We start from the raw sequence: 19776 nt of genomic DNA on the forward strand, positions 1-19776 counted from the left end.
GTGCTTGGGTTGGTGTTCCATTACAAGGGAACCATGAGATCTTTCTGTGGGAAGAATATTGACATTTGCTTTGTTCTTAGTATAACCATATCACATTGTTACTAGGTGTGGGACCAAAGAGGTTTGGGACCAGAGGAAAGCAGGCCTGGAAAAAGAGTAGGGTTGAATTGTGTCCAAACCTCTGAAATCTCCATCCTGAGATCAGCAGAAGCAATATAGATCCCCTTCTTCCCAAGACCTGCATGTCTAGGTTCATGTAACTCTGCACCCCACCTTTGCCCACTGCAGGAGTCATGTTGTCCTACAACCTGATTAAACTTCCTCTCCCCCTTTAAGATCATGTTTGGCAGCACTTGGGATTCCTCCTTATGCAAGTGATGCATCCCCAGAACCCTGCCCCCTGCCAATGGCCAATGATGTACACTCACCCTGATAGCTCCTACTCACCACCCCAAAGGTTTAAATAGCATTTTCCCCTCCCCAGTAAACGAGCTGAGCTATCTCACTGAAGCTGCTTCCAGAGTCTGTTCTCACCGTGCACACTCACTGAGGTCTCTGGATGATCCTCTTAGCGTTCCCTCCTAGGATCTGTGGGTTCCAAACACAGGTCGATCACACTGTCATGGGTGAGGAGGAAGGCAGAGCCTGAGCTTCAACTGGGCAAGTGGCATATGTGATATAATATCTATCTATATATTTAGATATTACATTAGCATTAATTCAGTCAGATCTGACACATGAAAGACTGATAATGTGTATTTGTACCTTTTATTCTCTCTTTTTCCTTTTTGATAATGCAAGCAAGCTGCTCCATTAGTTTTCTTCTTGTAATTTCGAAGGTGATGATCCTGTTTTAACGGTAGTATTCTGAACACCTCCACCCCTCTCCTCTTCTCCAGTACAAGAGATTGACCTTATACCCGGGATGCACTCTACCACTGAGCTATACAACAGACTTGCCTATAAGGTTCCTTTAAGACACAAAGGCTTTGGAATAAGGTCTTGCTATTGACTCCTTCAGGCAGCAAGAAATTCCTCTGCTCCCCTGTTCTGCCATCCGTTCTTCAGCCAAGGGAATTTAGGTGTTATTATTGTAAAGCTGCAGAAACAGATGCTGTGTTTGTAACCTGTTCTTAGTCTGCTGAACGGGGACAATAAGTGTCCAAGTTCTCTACCTACCATCCAATGTAGCATAGTCCTCTTTTCAGAACCTGGGATGAGAATTCTCTGTTAACATCTTTTTTAGATAGCTCAACAGCAGGATACCTAACTTGAGGTTTTAAAGAGTCATCTAATGCAATTTAAATTTCCAGAATAATATTTTTCTTCACTTTACTTCCTTGTAGTCTGTTTGCTTGTATTCATTGCTGTTGTTTCTGTCTTTTGCACATCTTAATGAGACTCTGTGGACAGAGAATTGGTGTCTGAGTTCAAGGTTGTTCTTTACCCCGCTGACACTAATCGTCATGGAAGGAAAGCTACAAGGTACTTTTGAAATGGAAAAAAAAAAACAGAACAAAAACATTAGCTTCTCAAATTACGGAGTTTAAACCAACAACATGCATCTTTGTGTGTACAAACCGAATATGGGATCAACCTAAGAAGATGGATTTTATATGCTGAATGTGGACCTAGTTTGTTAATTGTCAGATTTTAAATCTGATATTTAAATATGTGTGGAAGTATTTATTTATTCAGCTTCCTCAGGAAAGTATTCAAACACACAATGGCCTACCCTAAAGGTGTAAACGCTATAGTACGACAGTATAGTCAAGAGTGATACTTCTAATCACAAATACAAATGCCGTTACAATGTTTACAGTTCAATTCTCTAGAACCATTTCAGTGATCCTGTTTCCTACAATTTTTGAGGTCTTTCAGAGGACATGAATACATCTTAACTTTAGAATATTCCTGACTTATGACCTATGTAGTTTACAAAGATAAAGTATCTGGAACCTGGAGGGACCAATGTAGTGATCTTTCAAAATGTCAACTGTTGCAAAAGTTCTTCCTTGTTCTGACAATTTCCTGAATGTGAGTCATAGTGTGGCAGACCAAGGATCCATTGGGGAGTAGATTTTTTTTAAAAGAAATGATTAGAATTATTTGAGTTGTTTTTAATAACTACTTCTAAACATCACCTAAATAAAATGTCCATGGTTTTTTCCGTGCTTACAGCTGAAGCTTAATTTATAGTAGTACTTTGAACTGAAAAGTAGGAGTTTGAATCCCTTGTTATAATTAAAAGTTTACTTTCCTATCATTAATTCATTCTATAATGGCATGCACCAAATAATACAATACTAGTAAACCTTGGAAGGAAATTTAGATAATATTAGCCAAATCTTATTATTTAATAAATCTTATTATTTAATTAATCTTATTATTTAATTAATCTTATTATTAATCATTATTTATTAATTATCATTTAATTTATAATCTTATTATTTAATCTTATTAGTCTTATTTACAGATGAGGAATCAGGTCCCATAGAAACAACATCAATGATTTGTGTAGGCAAAGGACCACAATGTCTCTAGCTTTTGTATTTCCCAACCAAAACAGGATGAAGGCAGAAATTTGGAGTGCCTGATCAAATCTGAAGGTCTGATCAAAGGAATTGGAGGTATCTGAGTTCAACAAATCTTACTGGATGCTTGCCCTTAAGTAATGGAACAAATTCCATACATTCACGCTACTTGCGTGCCCTCTCTTTAAATGTCTAATGGATGGTGACTATGTAAGTGTATGAAATACAATATTCCTTTTGCTAACACATCATCTATTTATTATGTATGGACACTGTGGCGAGTAAACTACATATGACTATAAAAATTCTTAGCTCTTCTCTGTAAATTTAAGTACCATATGTAAGTCTACAAATGTAAAGAGAAAATTTGACCACGAGGAATAATTTGTACGTCTAATTGCAAATGGTATCCACCAGGCTTTGTGTAGACCATCGCTAACAGATTCCTCAGACTCTTTGCAGGGTTGTGTGATATTGTCCATCTCTCTTCCTTGCTTGCCATGCATACACAGGGACATCTCCAATAGGAGAGTGGCTGTGGTTCTTCTTTCATATGCATGTGCAACTCCATTTTTCCTCTAAGTGAGCACATGAAGTCTGACTCACCCTCCAAAGCTCCTAGTGGCTCTGTAACATCTTTACCTTCTGTTCTCTCCTGGTCCACTCTCCCTCTCTCCAGTCAGGTATTCTTGGGAAGCCCTCCCGTGTACACAGGTTCCCATGCCCTACATCCCATCCATTTCCCAAGAACCTATCTAGAGTTGTCTATGTATCCAATCTGGGTACAGGGAATATGGATCTGAGTGGAAAGCAATCCAGTCAGCTGCTTTTACTTTCATTGGTCACCTCTCCTTCCTTTGGCCTTCAGAGAAGCTTCTCAATGTTGCCGGTAAATAGTTTGCTGGGAACTTTGGTTCTTTAATCTCCACAGACTAGGAGGCTTATTTGTGTAATATTTTGCAAAGAAACGGTTACATATTTTTCCTTTTCCTCTTTGCTCAGTGAAAGAGACTCCTTATTGATTCACAACATAATTATTTCCGCCATCACTGGAGATGTATAAAACTAGTATCCTTGTTTCCTTTTAGACCAAAGCCCCTCTAAACAGCAGGTACTGGGAATCTCAGGCTATTGCTGCAACAGGAAATGTATAGGCTCATCCAGCTTATATCTTTCCAAATTTCAGCACTCCTGAACATGGCTCTATGTCTTGCCATTTCCTGCAGCTGCCCAGACTCTGGGACAAGAACACATTTCTATCTGTGGGTGAGTGATGCTCTCCTGAGCCCTGTCTCCACTTAAGTGCCTGGATTCATCTCTTTGCTTTGCATTGAATCTTCCTGTCTTCCCCTATTTCAACAGCTTTTCCATGACCTCAGCCAACTGGAAGAGATGTCCTTCCCGGCCAATCTCACCACAGTCACAGAAGAGAATCATTTAGTGTTGTGTTGTAATTCCACAGGAAACCCATTTCCTCCACTGAGAGAACTGAGCCCTGAGCAATGTTTTCCCTCTGAGCTTGAGGTGTCTAAATGTCAATCTAAATGTCTAAACTCTGTTTAGGGAGAATGGGTAAGCTCTGGATGGACGTTCCCTTTTACTTCGGCCAGAAGAATCTCAAGATCCTGCTGTCAGAAGCCACAATGTTTCCCTCTAGAAAGAAACCAACCACTCCAATAGCTACTCACTCATATCTAAGTATCTATAACACGCATGGTATCTCTGACTAGGCACAGTCTAATGGCTGGAGTCAGAGGGGAGCTTACCCTTCATAGCCTGGTCCAGCCTGTCCTTGCCTGATAGATGAGCAAACTGAGACCTGAGACTTGGGCAGCCCCTAGGGAGGCCTCTTGTCTTTCTGAGGCATGGACTGGGGACATGAGCAAGGGAACAAATGAGAACAGGAAAGGACAGCGCAGCTGATGTTAGAGATGATTAAACCATCGTTCTGTACATAGGACTGCTAATCATCTGATTCTGAGTCAGCCTGAGGAATATATCCCTGCCGAGTTGTGTTGTTATGCCTATGCTTTCTTAAGAAATCATTCGACTCCATCTTTTATGAAAGCTTAGTTGAAATATCAGCTCTCCAGTTTGAAATGAGGAGGGAAGGTATGTGAGTATTGTCCCTGCCCTGCCCTGCCCCAGAGCTACACTGACATTGACATTTAATCGGGATGGGAAACCAGACAGGGCAAGATTTAAAAGCAAATCGTAGAGAGAATAGTCATGCGTAGACAGGAATATAGTAGCTGTTGGTATGGTTGGAGGTGCTGTGGAGCCAAGATCACTGAGTGTAGAGAGGCACCCATTGGTACATTCCAGTATGAGCTCCTGTAAGTCACACGTCCACTGGATTTGTTTATGATCTCCTAATAAACAGTTACAACTGCTGGGAGGTGACATAGCTCCTGTGATAAAACCTGGTGTCTTAGTCATGGCCAAGAAGCAAGTTGGGGAGGAAAGGGTTTAATCAGCTTACACTTCTACATTTCTGTTCATCACCAAAGGAAGTCAGGAAGGAGAACTTGAGGTCATGGAGGGGTGTTACTTACTGGCTTGCTTCTCCTGGCTTGCTAAGCTTGCTTTCTTATAGAACCCAGGACCACAAGGGATGCCACCCAGGGATGGCACCGCCCACAATGGGCTCTCCTACCCTTGATCACTAACTGAGAAAATGCCTTAGAGCTGGATCTTGTGAAGGCATTTCCCCAATGGAAGCTCCTTTCTCTGTGATAACTCCAGCTTGTGTCAAATTGACACCCAAAACCAGCCATTTACACCTGGGAGCTACGACACGCCTGGAATTTGGTGTTGAAGCAAAGACTAGTACATTCTGGAATGGTTTTCACCATTCAAGCTCTGATTGTCTGCATATTTTGCATGTACCTGGGACCCTGAGGCAAAGACAACACACGGGTTGCAGAAGACTCCTTCAATACCCTTCTGTACTCAAGTCAGCAGTCTTGCAAGAGAGGTAGATGCTGGAACTTCCTCATTTGTAACTCACGACTGTCAAGGCTTAGTGGTAAGCATCCCAAAGAAAATGAGGAAAGGAGAGAAGCCAGAATTCTCCGTGTGCAACAGCATGGCTTTTAGAGCAGGTGTCTACACCCTACCTGTGCAGGCACCGTGAGAAGGAAAAGCCAGAAGATGCAGACAGGTGCCACAAGAGCCAGAGGCCCCGGGACATATAGGATGGAAAAACCAGCTTCTTCATGCTCAGAGTGTGCCTCGTGCGTGAACAACATAATCCCACAGCTTAGAAAAGTGGATTTCCAGTAACCCTTTACCCTGGTGCATTCAAAAGTGTCGATATGAATTTCTATTCTGTCCAGATAGATCACCAAGGCATGAAAATTAATTTACTAAGGTACAAGTGGTGGATGGGCATTCTTTAGCTGGTAGACTTGGTGGAGTTGTTTAAAGTGTTAATACTTTGACTTTGGAGCTTTGGGCTTGGTAAGGAATTACAAAATAGGTATTTTCAATAATGAAACAAAAGAAGGCTCATACTGATAGGCACCACACCACCTGTCCCCTGCCAACAGAAGGCCATGTAGAACTTCCTTCCTGGCTTTGCAGCCCATATCCTCCGTTGAATACAAATGAGAAACGAAAGCCTTATTGTGTCAGACATTCACAAATGTAGAATCATTTACCAGTGGATTTAAGAACAATTGGAAGCTTTTCCTGTTTGCAGAGGGATCTGAGACAATACCTCGTGATGACTAGAAGTTGTCGTAATTGTCCTAATTGATGTTATTCTCGTGTTATCTGGGTTTATTGTGTATTTATATGCATTTGCTTATCGCAGGTCATGTTTCAACTCCGGCTTTCAGCTCCATTCATATACGAAGCTAACAAATCAATCAAGGCGTGTATGTATATTTCTCAGCCCTGCTTGTTTATGTCAGATGGGCCTGCCATATGTAGTCTCTATACATTTTATGCCCACATGTTTATATCCCACAGATAATCCATCTGAGATTGATTTCCACTTTACTTTTAAGTCCCTGGAACTGACAGTGAAAATATCCATCCTGAAACACAAGCCGAAGTTGCGATTTTTTTTTTCCGCCAAAGAAGAACAAAAAGAGCTAATTTTTTTTCCCTCTCTTGCAGCTCTGTTATGGATCTATTTAAAGTAATGTTCCTGAGGCTTGTTACTAGATTTCGCCGGAGAAGAAAGTTACCATCGGGACGCTGCGCTTCTCCAGTTTCACGCTCTGTATTTCCCTCTTGTCCCCTCTTCTCTCCCCCAGCATCACTAAAAGCAAAAAACGATGGTGTGAGAGAAACACAAAGAAGGTCCCTTGCAGAGAAACACATTCTGACATCAAGCATTTTCATCACGGCTGACAGAGAAATGGCATGTTCAATTTGCACTTTATTTATAAACGATAAACATCTACCCACACATGCCTACCTACCTTTCATATCCCTGGATCTGAAACCCAAGCGAGGAAAACCACCAAATGCACATGAAGCAAGCGAGGGAATGTGCCGCTGCTTCATCCAGAGCCTTTATAAACGGGCAAGCCACAAACACACCACAGGGAAACGTGCTTCCCTGTGTGCCAAAAATGCCAGGATGTTAACTCACACATAAGTGCAACTGTGCTCTGCCTTTTCTATACCCCAAACGCCGGTGCTGTCTACAGAGGGGCGCTGATTGAAGTTAGCACGCAGAATTCAGAGGCCCTGATACTTTTGTACCCTAAATAATTCCTTCATCGGAATCGGGAAGAAAGCTCTCTTGTACAAGGGGCATTCGGATGTTCAGAGGCATCGACGTGTGGGAAGAGCAAATTACGTACTTTGAGGGCTGGGTCCTTAGAAGTTTCATGGCCCCTGTATTTTACTTGTTAAAGTGTCCAAAGGCAAACATCGCCCATAGTGATGGTTCGTAAGCAAATCTTCCGGGGGATGAAGGAGGGTTGCAGTGTGCAGAATAGTCTAAAAAACCTGCCAAAGCTATTAGGGTCCATTGTGTCTTTCCAGCTGCTCCACAGGCTTACTTTATCCATGTGTCAAAAATGCTTACTAAGTTCTTCTCTTAGAAAGAAAGAAAAAAAAAAAAACAACCCATGAGTAAGTACACAATAGTCTTTGTCTGCACCAAGCCTAGCTAATGCAGGGGCTCTGCACACCGGGATGGCAGGTGCCCTGTTTCTACACCTAATTCTTTAACTAGCACTCTACCCTCCCTGGGTGCTCCACAGCGAGCCAGGGGCCGGGGAAAGCTCTGTGCGGAGAAATAGCTCCATCAGGCCTCTGTACCCAGTGTCTTGAGAATGCTCCTCCTCCTCTTCCAAGTCTGTGCCCTCAGGAGTCTCTGGGAGCATTCTCTAGATGGAGGTTCACTTAGTCCCCGGATGCTAACGCCCCTGCTCCATGGTGATTCACAGGTTTCACTGCTGGGAGGTGCATCAAAGAGGCCGAAGCCTTTACAAACACATGGGTGAGAAGCAAAAAAAAAAAAAAAAACCACGAATAAACAACAAACAGACAAAAAAAACCCCAAAAAACAAAAACCCAACAGACCGAGGACAATGTTTTGTTATCCCAGGAAAAATAACCACAGCTAGGAGAAAGCACCCAAACGATATAAAAATAGAAACATCCAGACACAGACAGGGGATTTCGGCAGCCGCGTGCTAAAAGCAGGATTAAGACACCCATGTAGTTTGCATGTGAAATCACAGAATTCCTGATTCAGAAACAATATGAAGGCCTAGCTCTCTGAGCTCCTAGCCCAGTGCTCTTGATTGCAGGAGCCCCAGTCTGTTCTCTGTGTAGTAGAATATTCAAAAATAGTGTTCTAATCTTACAGGCTTCTGTTATGGGCCTCATGCTATTTCTACTCATGGCAGAACGTGAAAATACAGTGAGTGCTCCTGGAAGAAAGAAAGGGACAAAGCAGGCCAAGTAATGTATACGAAAACCTGCTCTCAAAGCAACTACACCATCCACGTGAGGACAGAATTCCGGCCTTTGGGAGAACAGAGTCTCTAATCCAAGCCCCTGGAAGGTTCCTCTACTACATAGAGGACCAAGCCTCGGTACGAATTTTGTTAGGAATAAAACATATGTAAGCCGTAGCACCATGCTCTACCTTTCTACCACACACATACAGTTTTTTGATAGAAAAAAAAATTAATGGAATTCCAGAAAAAAATTAAACAAATTAAATACTATGGTAATATATGTAGAGATTATATATACTAAAACAGAATTATTGGTGAGAAGATAAACGGGTGATTCCCTGTCTGTGACCTGAGACATTTCATTTCTAAGCTTGGCCCACAAGTAATCTTTTGGCTGAGTTGAAACTACTATATCCTGCTTTGAGGCTTTGAAATGAATTTCTATCCTTTTAAACAATTTGTGCCCGGTGTGGGTCAAAAAACCTTGCAAGAGCATTTCTCTGTATATGTATTCCTTTAAATATAAAATGATTCTACTTCTAGCCTAAGTTTAGGTAATTCTAATCTTTTATTCTGGAATCCTTTGAGGTCAGGGAATCTGCTTTGGGACTAGAACACGGGTACAAGTCCCCTCCAGAGATGATCGTACCTCCTCTCAGCACGAGAGTCTCAGAAGCAGGGGCCCAGAGTACTATCTATACTTGTGAATAGAGGCTTGCCTTTCTATTGCAAATCTGGGGATTATTTTTAAAATAAGCTATTTTTCAAAGTTGTATCTTGCTGCAATCCATCCTGTATAGCAGGAAAGTGCTTTTATGCCAATTCGCCTGATTTTAATGAACAGTTGGCAGTGCAAAGCATCGAGGTAAACACAAATCCATTAATATGACTTTTCACATCGTCTTGTTGCTTCCCCATTAGTAAGTTGTCTCATGGTAATCGGGATCACAGGAAGTTAGAAGAACATGGTGTGCTACCAGATATTTTGAGGTGAGATTGGTCTGGAACGGGCCCCCATCCAGGTCTGTGGGTTGCTAGATGGCTTTGGTGTGCTGCTGAGGTAATATGTGGGGTGCTTCCACTGCAAATTGCTAAACGAGTCATTATGAAGTTTTCATTACTGGGGCTTCAACTAATGGCTCAAAGAAAAGATGTGTCAAGGTCTAGAAACTTTGTAGCCAATGAGAGAGCAGAGAAATAATGAGGTAAGCTTGTCCAATCTTTAGGTAGATAAAATTCTAATGAGCTTCAGTAGGGGGTAAGTGCTTGGAGTTCATGTTCATTGGTTCCAGGGGGGAGAGAGAGAGAGAGAGAAAGAGAAAGAGAGAGAGAGAGAGAGAGAGAGAGAGAGAGAGAGAGAGAGAGAAGGATTTCATTCCTAGAAAGCATGCTTCTATGTTCTTGTCATGTGCTTGTTTAGACACTACTGAGTGTTATGTTTCTGCAAAACACTTCAGAGTCTGACGGAAGCTGTGCATTCCGCGAATCGTGAAGCAGTACACTGAACTCTCTAATAACAGATGCAATAAATGTATTTTGACATGTGTTTAAGAAGCGTTCCTTCTCTTGACGCTACAATGTAAAGATGTACAATAGGAAACCCTCAGACATATAGATATATTCCCATGCAAGGGGGGTGAGTGGAGAGATCAAGTGACAGATCAGGCATCAGAGAAGACTTGGTTTAGAAACCTCACTGAAGCAAGGCATTAAATTCTCAACATTGGTGATCTCTAGAGAAGTTGCCTCCTCAACACTGTGCTTTGTTCCCAGGCATCTCTAGCATCTGCTGGTGTTAGATTTGTCCTAACATTTAACCCAGATCTGTCTTACTGCACCCCAAGCATACTACATCTTGTTTTGCCCCCATTGACTAGTGATAATAATTGGTCCTCGTTCTCTCTGTAGTGCCACTTTCCAGAGGTGAAATAGATATGATGCTCCCCTCGGGTCTTCTTCCCTGTGAATTGTATGTGTCCAGTTCTCCCAACCTTTCCTCATGAGTCACATATTTTCAACCTTCTATCAAAAGTCCCCCTTGTTAGTTAGTTCTTCCTGTGAAAGTCAAGATGCCACAAACCCAGGATCCAGACAACCTTCTATCAAAAGTCCCCCTTGTTAGTTCTTCCTGTGAACGTCAGGATGCCGCAAACCCAGGATCCAGATGAGATACATCCTCATGAAGTCAAATGGGATTACCAAGCCAGGTTTATTCATGAATGCCTCTTAGCATAGCATAACCAAGGCTGCTCCGTTTTTCTTGGCTGTCTTCTCGTCTAGCATTTTATTGCATCCTAAATGGCAACCATCACCTGGAGAGAGAGATTAATGGCCTCTCTCTGGGAAGCTCTCACAGCCCTCTCAGCAGGCTTGTTCTTACTGGAGTCATTCTGCCAACTGAACCCTTGATTCCTTAACAGGGTTCTTTAAATGAAGCTCTTTCGCTGAGTGGTGAACTTTCATTTTTCATATTACAGGATAAAGAAACCCACCTGATGTCCCTTTCTTTCATCCCTTTCCCCTTTTAAGATTTGTTTACAGTTCACAGTAAAACTGATCAAAAGGCACAATGATTTCCCGTATACCACCCCCCCTCGGGTACAGGCATGCATATGCATTTACATATGTGAATGCCTACAGAAACATGTACACAGCCACAAGCACCCCCACCAAGATGGAAGCCCTGAGTTTGTGTTGAGTGATACTCTTGGTGTTGCCCATTGTGTGGCTTTCAGCAAATGTAAGAACACCTTGTTTCACAGAGGGTCACTCATTTGGCCTGAGAGTCATCTGGAGAAACGATATGTCCTCCTTCTACCAACCCCAAGCAGCCACTGATCTCTTTCACCCTGAACTTTATATCTTTGGGTCTATGAATTATGTGGCCATTTATGAAGATGAACTTTTTGTTCTCAAAAATGAATAAGTTGATAGCATTTCCAGAATCGTCCAATGTCAGGATCATACTCAAGTTGTCTTAGTTGGTTGGTTTTTTTCCAATCTAGAATAGACTTCTCTCTCTCTCTCTCTCTCTCTCTCTCTCTCTCTCTCTCTCTCTCCCTCCTCCTCCCTCCCCTCCTCCCTCCCTCTCCCTCTCCCCCTCTCCTCTCTCCCTTCTTCCTTCCTTCCCTCCCTCTCTCTCTCTCTCTCTGTCTCCTTTTCCCTCGTCACATTTTTGTCAGTTCTTTGAAAACTCCCACAGTACATTTTGATCATACTTACCTCCTCCCTGACTTCTTTCAAGATCTTCCTTTGCTATCCAACTTGGTGTCTTCCCCCACACCCCCTGCCCCAACAAGAATAGTTGGTGCTGTCTGTATACTCTTAATGTGTGGCTTTTCACTGGAGTATGCTCTGTACCTCAGAGGCTGCACCCTTAAGGAAAACTGAATCGTCCTCTCTCCGCACACTTTTCATGCTAATGGTTTACATGTTGAGTTAGGAAAGAATGTCAATGCCTTTAGTGTAACTATTGGTATGGATGCTAACAGGCACTGGGCAGGATGGAAACCCATAATGTCAATGAGCAAAACATAACATGAAGTGACAAATATCACCAATAGTGAGTCCCACAAAACAGACCCAGGACATAGATGCTGGATTTCAAAGCCTGTGAGTGCTTTCAGAAGAAATCTCTAGTCTGCTGGCATTTGCCTCTTTGTATTTATTTAACGGTTGTTTTTTTTTTGGGGGGGGTCTTGCAAGGCACTATCGGAAAAAATACAAACATTCTAATTACAGAGGAAAAACCAGACACAATATGAAGAAGATACCGATTGTAAGAGGCACTACTCACTTGAGCCCTTCCTGGGCTCAGCCCCTGGATTTCCTCAGTCAACCCCTTGGCCACCTTGTGAAATAGACTTTTGTTGCTGCTGTTTTTGACACTGCCAGTAACTTCCAGCTTTGTGCAGATTAAGTACAAAAGGTGTTTATGTCTCATAAGTCATGATTTAAATGAACTTTACAAAGTGTTAAAGCCTGTGCTCTACATAATGTATTCTCTTTGCCATCTGTCAAAGAAAAATGGCAATACCCAGAAAAGCATGTGTTAAGTATATCTAACAATCACAGATGTAGTTCAAAAAAATAAAAAGGGAAAAATGAAAATAATTATAATAGGACGAGATACAATTTTTTTCTCTAAAACTTACGATTAAAATTTGTTACTTTTTCATACATTTGCTTTTGAACAAAGAGACAGCACGGCCTGCTGAGAATCAAGGGCTTCTGGACATAGCCCTGCCTTTGGGCTCCTGAACTCATAGCAGTGGTCAACTGCACGACATATACAAGTTCAAGGCAGCCAGTGCTTCACCATGGATAAGGGAGGGGTTCATTAGGACCCAACCATAGTATAAAAGCTATTGGTCAATGATGGCTGCTGAGGGAAGACTACTAGATTTTACTGTGGCGGTGTGCCTGCTGGGGGGTGCCAATGCTCCAGTGGATGGATCCACACCTAAGCACATGCACTAAATCGTCTTAGTGAGGGAAAGAGAATACGGTGTGGAGTTGGGAAGGAGAAAGGTTGGGAAGGGTTCTAAGAGGAGATAGAGGAGGAATAGCTGGGTTTGTGATCAAAATAAATTGTATACATCTATGAAATTCTCAAAGAATAAATAAAAAAAGAGGAAAGAAGCAAGTTGTTCTCAGGGGTATTCTGGGTATTCAGAGAGAGGGGAATATTTAAATGAAGTCAAGGTGCAAACACAGAGACCTGAGACTTTCTACCTTTCCATTCACCATTCCAGATAGGACTCTGTATGTGGCTTATTTTGGTGTGAGACAGTTCCACTTCATGGCCTCAGAAAATGGCAAAGTGTCTACTGTCAGCCATAGCTCCTACCTTCATGATCTTTCAGCAGTTGCATTTTGGGTTTTGAAAACAATATTCACACACACACACACACACACACACACACACACACACACAGACATACACACACAAACACGTGCAAGCCTTACTCTCCTTTTATGTAAAAATAAAATGTGAAATTGCCTTTAAAACTACCAACAGTTATAACGAAAAAACATAAAGAGTTCCAAGCTCACCCAGCCACAGCCCCCAATTCCATGGCAGACAGGCATCCCTTGTACGCCTTCTGAACTCCCTACCACAGAACTGCACGCATCATAAAATGAATGTTTTCAAGGACCTCGATTTGGAGAAATACTCTGGACGGCCATAAATAACTGGAAATCTCACCTAACGGTTTTGAAGAGTGTCAGTGTGCGTAAGATAAAGAGATGTTACAATTAGGATCCAAGCAGTTCCTGGCTTCCCAGTGTCGCTAGAAGACATACACCAGGGCGAGAGGCGAGGAAATATTCACAGCTGCTTAGGAATGTCTGACTCCCTCAATATCTGTGAACTGACTCCAGTCCAGCCAACCTAAAGTCTCAATCAAATCGTAACACCCCAAAATACCTCTCCTCTCCTTCTCCTCCTCCTTCTCCTCCTTCTCTTCCTCTTCCTCCTTCTTCCTTAATGCTAGAGCCTCAGATTCTCTGTGCTCTGCCTCTGGGCTATATATATCCTCAGTCCCCAAACACACCCTTTAATACAACTTTTCTTTATAAAAACCAGTACTAATTCCAAGGCCATTAAGTGCACACCTCATTTTTCTAAAGTGCTCATCCATGAGTTTCAATTGGCAGTTGGGTACAATATTTCATATTTGTCAAATATACACAAACTCGGAATATCGTATTCTCCCAAAATATTAATTTGTATACTATATATGGTGTACATATGTTGAAAACTAATCCTTAGAAACACAATTTTTTGGTTACTTTCTTCTTGTAATTGAAATCGAAATTCAAAGAACAAATTCTTATCCAAATCCCGAGAAGGCCGGCTCTCAGTTGCCTCTGACCACTGCCGTGGTTTTTACCCTGCTACTGTCTTGTAAGGCACACTGAGAAACTGGCCGGCTCTGCTTCAATGTGACTCATTAGTGCACTCTGTGTACTCTGTCTCCTTTCCTCACTGGGGAACATCGAGAGCCCAGGTAATCATTACTGCCCAGACTGGGAGAAAGAGGAGATGGCTCCTTTCACCCTCTCACCTTACCAGCTATTCACAGCTATTCTTCAGGTCTTTAAAGATGTGGTACAAATTCAATTCGGGTGAGGTGGGGAAAAAAGGGCTTTTCCTTCTTGCTGCCTGTGTGCCTCCTGGTTTCAGTTCTCTAAGCAGTAGAATCTCTTCCGAGCTTCTTTTTTCTCTTCCTTTTCAGATACCTCTGTTCAGTGTGTTGGAGTAACTGAGATAAATGCCAAGCCGGCTCCCTGCTGTGTGTGGTCCGCCACCCCTTGGCCATAGAGATTCCAGCTATTTAAGTTTGGAAATGACATTTCTTCACACTTCTTCCAAGATAGCAATGTGTGTCAATCACCGGGAGCTCTGCCAAGGACAATGCCAATGGATTTGAATTCCCCATTCATGCTAGGGTGACGGGGCTATCTCTGTGACTTCTCTGGTGCCCTTCATCTCACCCAGAAAAGTTCATTTCCCAAGGAATTTTCTTTGTGATCTCAAGCTCATAATGACCTTCCTTTCATAACCACTGAATTTACCCTGGGTTTTATTGACAGGAAGTACTTCCTAGTTGACATGCTCAATACTGGGATTCTATGATCTATTCTAGAGAACCTCGAAACTCAGGGAGAAAAGCGAAGAGAGTGATCTGGTTTCTGTGTTTGGGAATACCACTGCACCAATGACTTAAGTATAGATGGGAAAGTAACCTGTAAAATGCATATTATTAAAAAAAAAAAAACAACCTTGTTTTCCTACCAATACAAAGGTGCCTTCATAGAGCAATATTATTGTGGAGTTTTGTGAAATGTTGTGTGCATCGTGGGCGCCAGAATGGTGTGGCAACTCTCAGAGACATAGTGATGCTTCTCTGTGAGTCACTCATGCATATCAGATGGCTGTGTCTTTACACGGGCATGGTTGGCAACAGGTCAACTATGGGGGGAGGGAGAGAAAATCTGCATAACAGTCACGTTTCACTCATATTTGCACACACCTTAGCCTTTAGATGGGCAGAAGATTTTTATTCCACATAAGCAGTTGCCAAATTCGGTTTGAAGGGGTGAGCGATGCTATTGTCATCCAAGGGAAAATAGTTTTGGGAGTAAGCAAGAGATGTGAGCTGGAAGGAACATTCTCTTCATCACACCTGCTCTTCATCACACCTCAGTGACAAGATGGATACCAGGCTGGCCTCCCCAGCTACCCTCCTGTTCTGGCACAATATCTAAGAACAGTACATGGCTGCCTCCACCCACCTGAGCAGCTCTCACATCAAGAAAGAAGAAGGGACAGCTTGCCTAATAATAAGACTCACTGTCCTAGAAGGAACTCCCAATTTTCTCTCCTTGGGCCAGGCCAGGTTTATAGTCCATCCTCACCAAGAGCTATGGCAAAGGTTGCTGTGTACTACCAAGCCCAGAAGCAAAGATTTGGCAATGTTCCTCCGACTAATAATGTATTCAAAAGAGGGACATATTGGTCAACTGTCTCTTGCTACAATAAAATATTTGAGATGATCAACTAAAAAGAAAAAGTATTATTTTAGAGGTTCTAATCCGTGGTGGGTTAACCATGCCACTTTGGGTAAAGTAAAACCTCACAGGAGGGCAGCCGATCATAGAGCCAAACCCAAGAAAGGAGAGGTCCCCTTTAAAGGGATGCCTTCATGGGCCTGAAACCTCTTCTAGCAGCAGTGGGCTGGGGATCCCATCTTCTAACCCACAGGGCTTTTGAGGACACCTCAGAATCAAGCTAAGAGTGTTTGAACAATAATCGTCTTAAGACGGATGTCTTTAAGACTATTGCAGACTGGGTCTCACATTCCTCAGGAAGTGTTCTGTCTCCCTTTTGGGCTTCATTGAATGTGTTCCTAGTGCAAAGTCAGTTTTACAGTATTTGATTTTCTAACTAGTATTTTGGTCTGGTGGTTTAGGGTGGCCACTAAAAACCCCACCTTTCCCTCTGGCCTTGGCAGCTATGAAAAACTCAGAGGAGACAGAAATGCAAACCAAAACGTCCAGCTGCAATGTGACTTCTAAGTTGATGATTTAAGGACCTGGTTTACCTCCTGTCCACACCTGGGCCCTCCAGGTCTGAGTCCCACACAGGCTACTACTGTCATGCTCAGCGCTGACTCCCAAACTCTACTGCCCAACCCAGGAGGAAGGCGGAAAGGTTTCTCCTTTATTTTTCCAACACTGGAAAAGTGAAGCAAAAGTTCCTTCTCTCTAGGGGAAGACATAAAATTAAAACTAAACAGTACAACCAAATGCCTAGTCTCCCAGAGTAGACTAGCAATCGTCATAGCTTCATTGTGTGTCTGTCTATTGAGTATGAAATTTTATAGCACCTTCAGATTCCAAGGTATTTGTTTCTAAACAAAATGAGATACTCTGCCTAACAAACTGGAAATGATAGTCGGTTTATTGAAATTGCCTGCTAGTTCTTTGGCCTCAGCCCTGGGAGAAAAACTGAAAGATAGAGACATAGTTCCTGGAATAAGTAGACCCATTATGTGAGTTCCTATGTAAGTAGACCTGTGGCAGGTTTTTCAGTCCCACTGTGTGGATTTTTGAGCAAGAAAAACTTATATACCTCTGCCCTCGTCTCTCCTCTTTTAGCTCCTTCACAAATGGAATTGGAAGCGAATAATGTAGCAAAATAAAGCCACAGACCACAGTACCTCCTTCCCCCACACTACCTGGAAGCTTCCATGGCAATGGTCTGGGTACAGGATGTCCACCTTATGCCCCACCAGTGCCTACACAGGTATTTCTGGAGTAGGCTGATATGCATGCAAACAAACATGTGAGTAGGCTGTATACAGAGGAAGAAATGACTTTGCTAGATGCCTTTCAGATGCACAGTTATCCCATATGTCCCTGGAATGGTAATATTATATAAGAGTGTTCTGCAGACTGTGTTAGCATGCTAGCCTGGCTTGCCATAAAAGGGACTGTTTGGTCTCTCTTCCCTCTCTCTGCCCTTTTCTCTCTCTGCTCCTTTTCTCTTTCTGATCCCTTTCTCCCTCTCTCTCTCCTTCCCCTCCCCCATCTCCATGTGTTCTCTCTCTCTCTCTCTCTCTCTCTTTTTCTCCCTTCTTTATCCCCACACCCTGCCTCTCCTTTCTTCTCAACCCCCCTTCTCATGCCCCAAATAAACTCTACTCTATATATGGCTGGTACCTCAAGGGGAGAGAAGCCTCAGCACGTGTCTGCAAAGGCACCCCTCCCACCACACCCTACTGTGCTCTATCAAACATATCATTGGCTTTATAAAACATATTAGACTGCACCGTAATATGCTTGACAGGATGGTGAGCCTTGAGAAATCACAGATACATTGTGATAAAATGTCACTGCTATTATTTCAAAGTTACATTTACTTGTATGTGAGTGTGTGTGTGTGTGTGTGTGTGTGTGTGTGTGTGTGTGTGTGTGTGTGTGTGTGTGTGTGTGTACTATGGTACCTGTGGAGGTCAGAGACATCTTATGGGAGTCTGTCCTTTGCTCTCACTGTGTGGGTTTCTCAAGTCATCAGATTTTTGTGACAAGTACCTAACCATCTCACTGGTCATCAGAGTTCTCATTGTATACATAGATGAAGTGAATTCCAAGAGTAGAAATGATTTCCTAAAGATTCAATGGCAGTAGTGGGGCTGGTTCATATCTTTCTAATTCAGAAACAGCTTTCATTTTTAACATTTTATAACAAAGCAGATACGTTGGGGCTATCAAAGTTACCTCCAAACTTTATGGAAACAAAAGTTACTGGTGCTTCATTCTTCCTTTTCTTCTTCCTCCTCTTCTTCTTCCTCCTCTTCCTCTTCTTCCCCTCCCTACTCTTCTTTCCTTTCTTCATCCTCCTCCTCTTCCTCCTCCTTCCTCCTCTTCCTCTTCCTCCTCCTCCTCCTTCAGTATATATGTTATACACTTCTGTATTAAATTAGGTCCAGAAAATTCATGGGTTGCCCTAATGGCTGTAGGACAACAGACAGGACAAGGGACAAGAGGTTTAGAGCAGTCTATGGCCAGAAAAGAACATCTGGGATCCATGGGTTTTTGGAGGGCTGCTGACACTGGTGAGAGTCATTCTGGCAGAAGGAAGAGTCAGCACCATTTAACCAGAAACAACCTTGGCTTTTTTGGAGTGGATAAGGTACCAAGGCAGGAGGACTACTTGGTAGAGGAAAAAGCAGTTTCTGAGATGTACACATAGCTAAAAGCAGCCCAGTAGAGCCAGACCCAGTAGAGCCAGACCCAAGGACAGCACAGGGTGTTTGCAGAAACAGAATTACAGGAATAGGAAATAATCAAGGATCAGGAGATATTGTCTTCATCCCATCAGCACGGGAAGGCCCGGCAGTACCGAGATTATCTGAACCACAATAACCATGAACTGGGAGCAGAGACAGAGAACAGAGGGACAAGGGGGTCACAGTTATGCCCTGTCATCTGGATCAGTGGAGAACAAGCAACTGTATCTAAGGTGGGCTCATCCATCTTTTAACCGAGTAAAGTTACTGACCATGACAAACAGACACGAACCAATGAGGTCACACACAACACTTATCAATCCTATCATTTTAAGATGGTTTTAATTTACCGTTCAATGTTACATGTTGTGGAAGTCATAAACACTTGGGTGGAATAGTGGAAACCATGTATTTTGATTGGTTTGGGTGGGTGTTTTTCTTTTTTCTTTTCCTATCTTCAACTTGATACAGATTAGAGTCTTCTGGAAAGGAGGAACATCCACTGAGGGATCACACCCTCAGTTTCTCCTGTAAACAATTCCATGGGGCATTTATTTTCTTGACTGATAATGGATGTGGGAGGGCTTATCCCACTGAGAGCGGTGCCATTCCTAGGCAGGTGTTCCCGGGGTATATAAGATAGCAAACTGAGCAAACCATCAAGAGCAAGCCAGGAAGTTACATTCCTTCATGGTCTCCTCTTTGGTTCCTGCTTCCAGGTTCCTGCTGGCTTCCTTCAGTGATGGACTGTGATTGGGCCTTTGAAGTCAAATAACACTCCCTTTCTATGGTGTTTATCACAGTAATAAAAAGCAAACTAAGAAACCACAGTCTCATTTTGGATTTGACTGCTCTGCAGAGCCAGTGATACTTTCTCACAATACTGAGCAGTGCCAGCAAGCCTTGGCTCTCGGTTATCCCTGCCATCCTGAGGGGAGGCAAGCCACCCTCCAGTGGCCTCTGCTGTGCATCCATGGAACTCCATAGATTAGGGGCGTTAAGCATAATTTC

General features: G+C 42.8%; 1 long non-coding RNA gene across 1 annotated transcript; it reads left to right on the plus strand.

Moving 5' to 3' along the window:
• The first annotated feature begins 3628 nt into the window (after positions 1–3628).
• On the plus strand, positions 3629–8023 carry LOC116899332. The gene is made up of 2 exons (XR_004387706.1): positions 3629–3800; positions 6352–8023. It is a non-coding gene; the product is annotated as an uncharacterized LOC116899332 (long non-coding RNA).
• The last annotated feature ends 11753 nt before the right edge of the window (positions 8024–19776 follow it).

This window comes from Rattus rattus, chromosome 4 (genome assembly GCF_011064425.1).
Source record: "Rattus rattus isolate New Zealand chromosome 4, Rrattus_CSIRO_v1, whole genome shotgun sequence".
Taxonomy (NCBI): domain Eukaryota; kingdom Metazoa; phylum Chordata; class Mammalia; order Rodentia; family Muridae; genus Rattus; species Rattus rattus.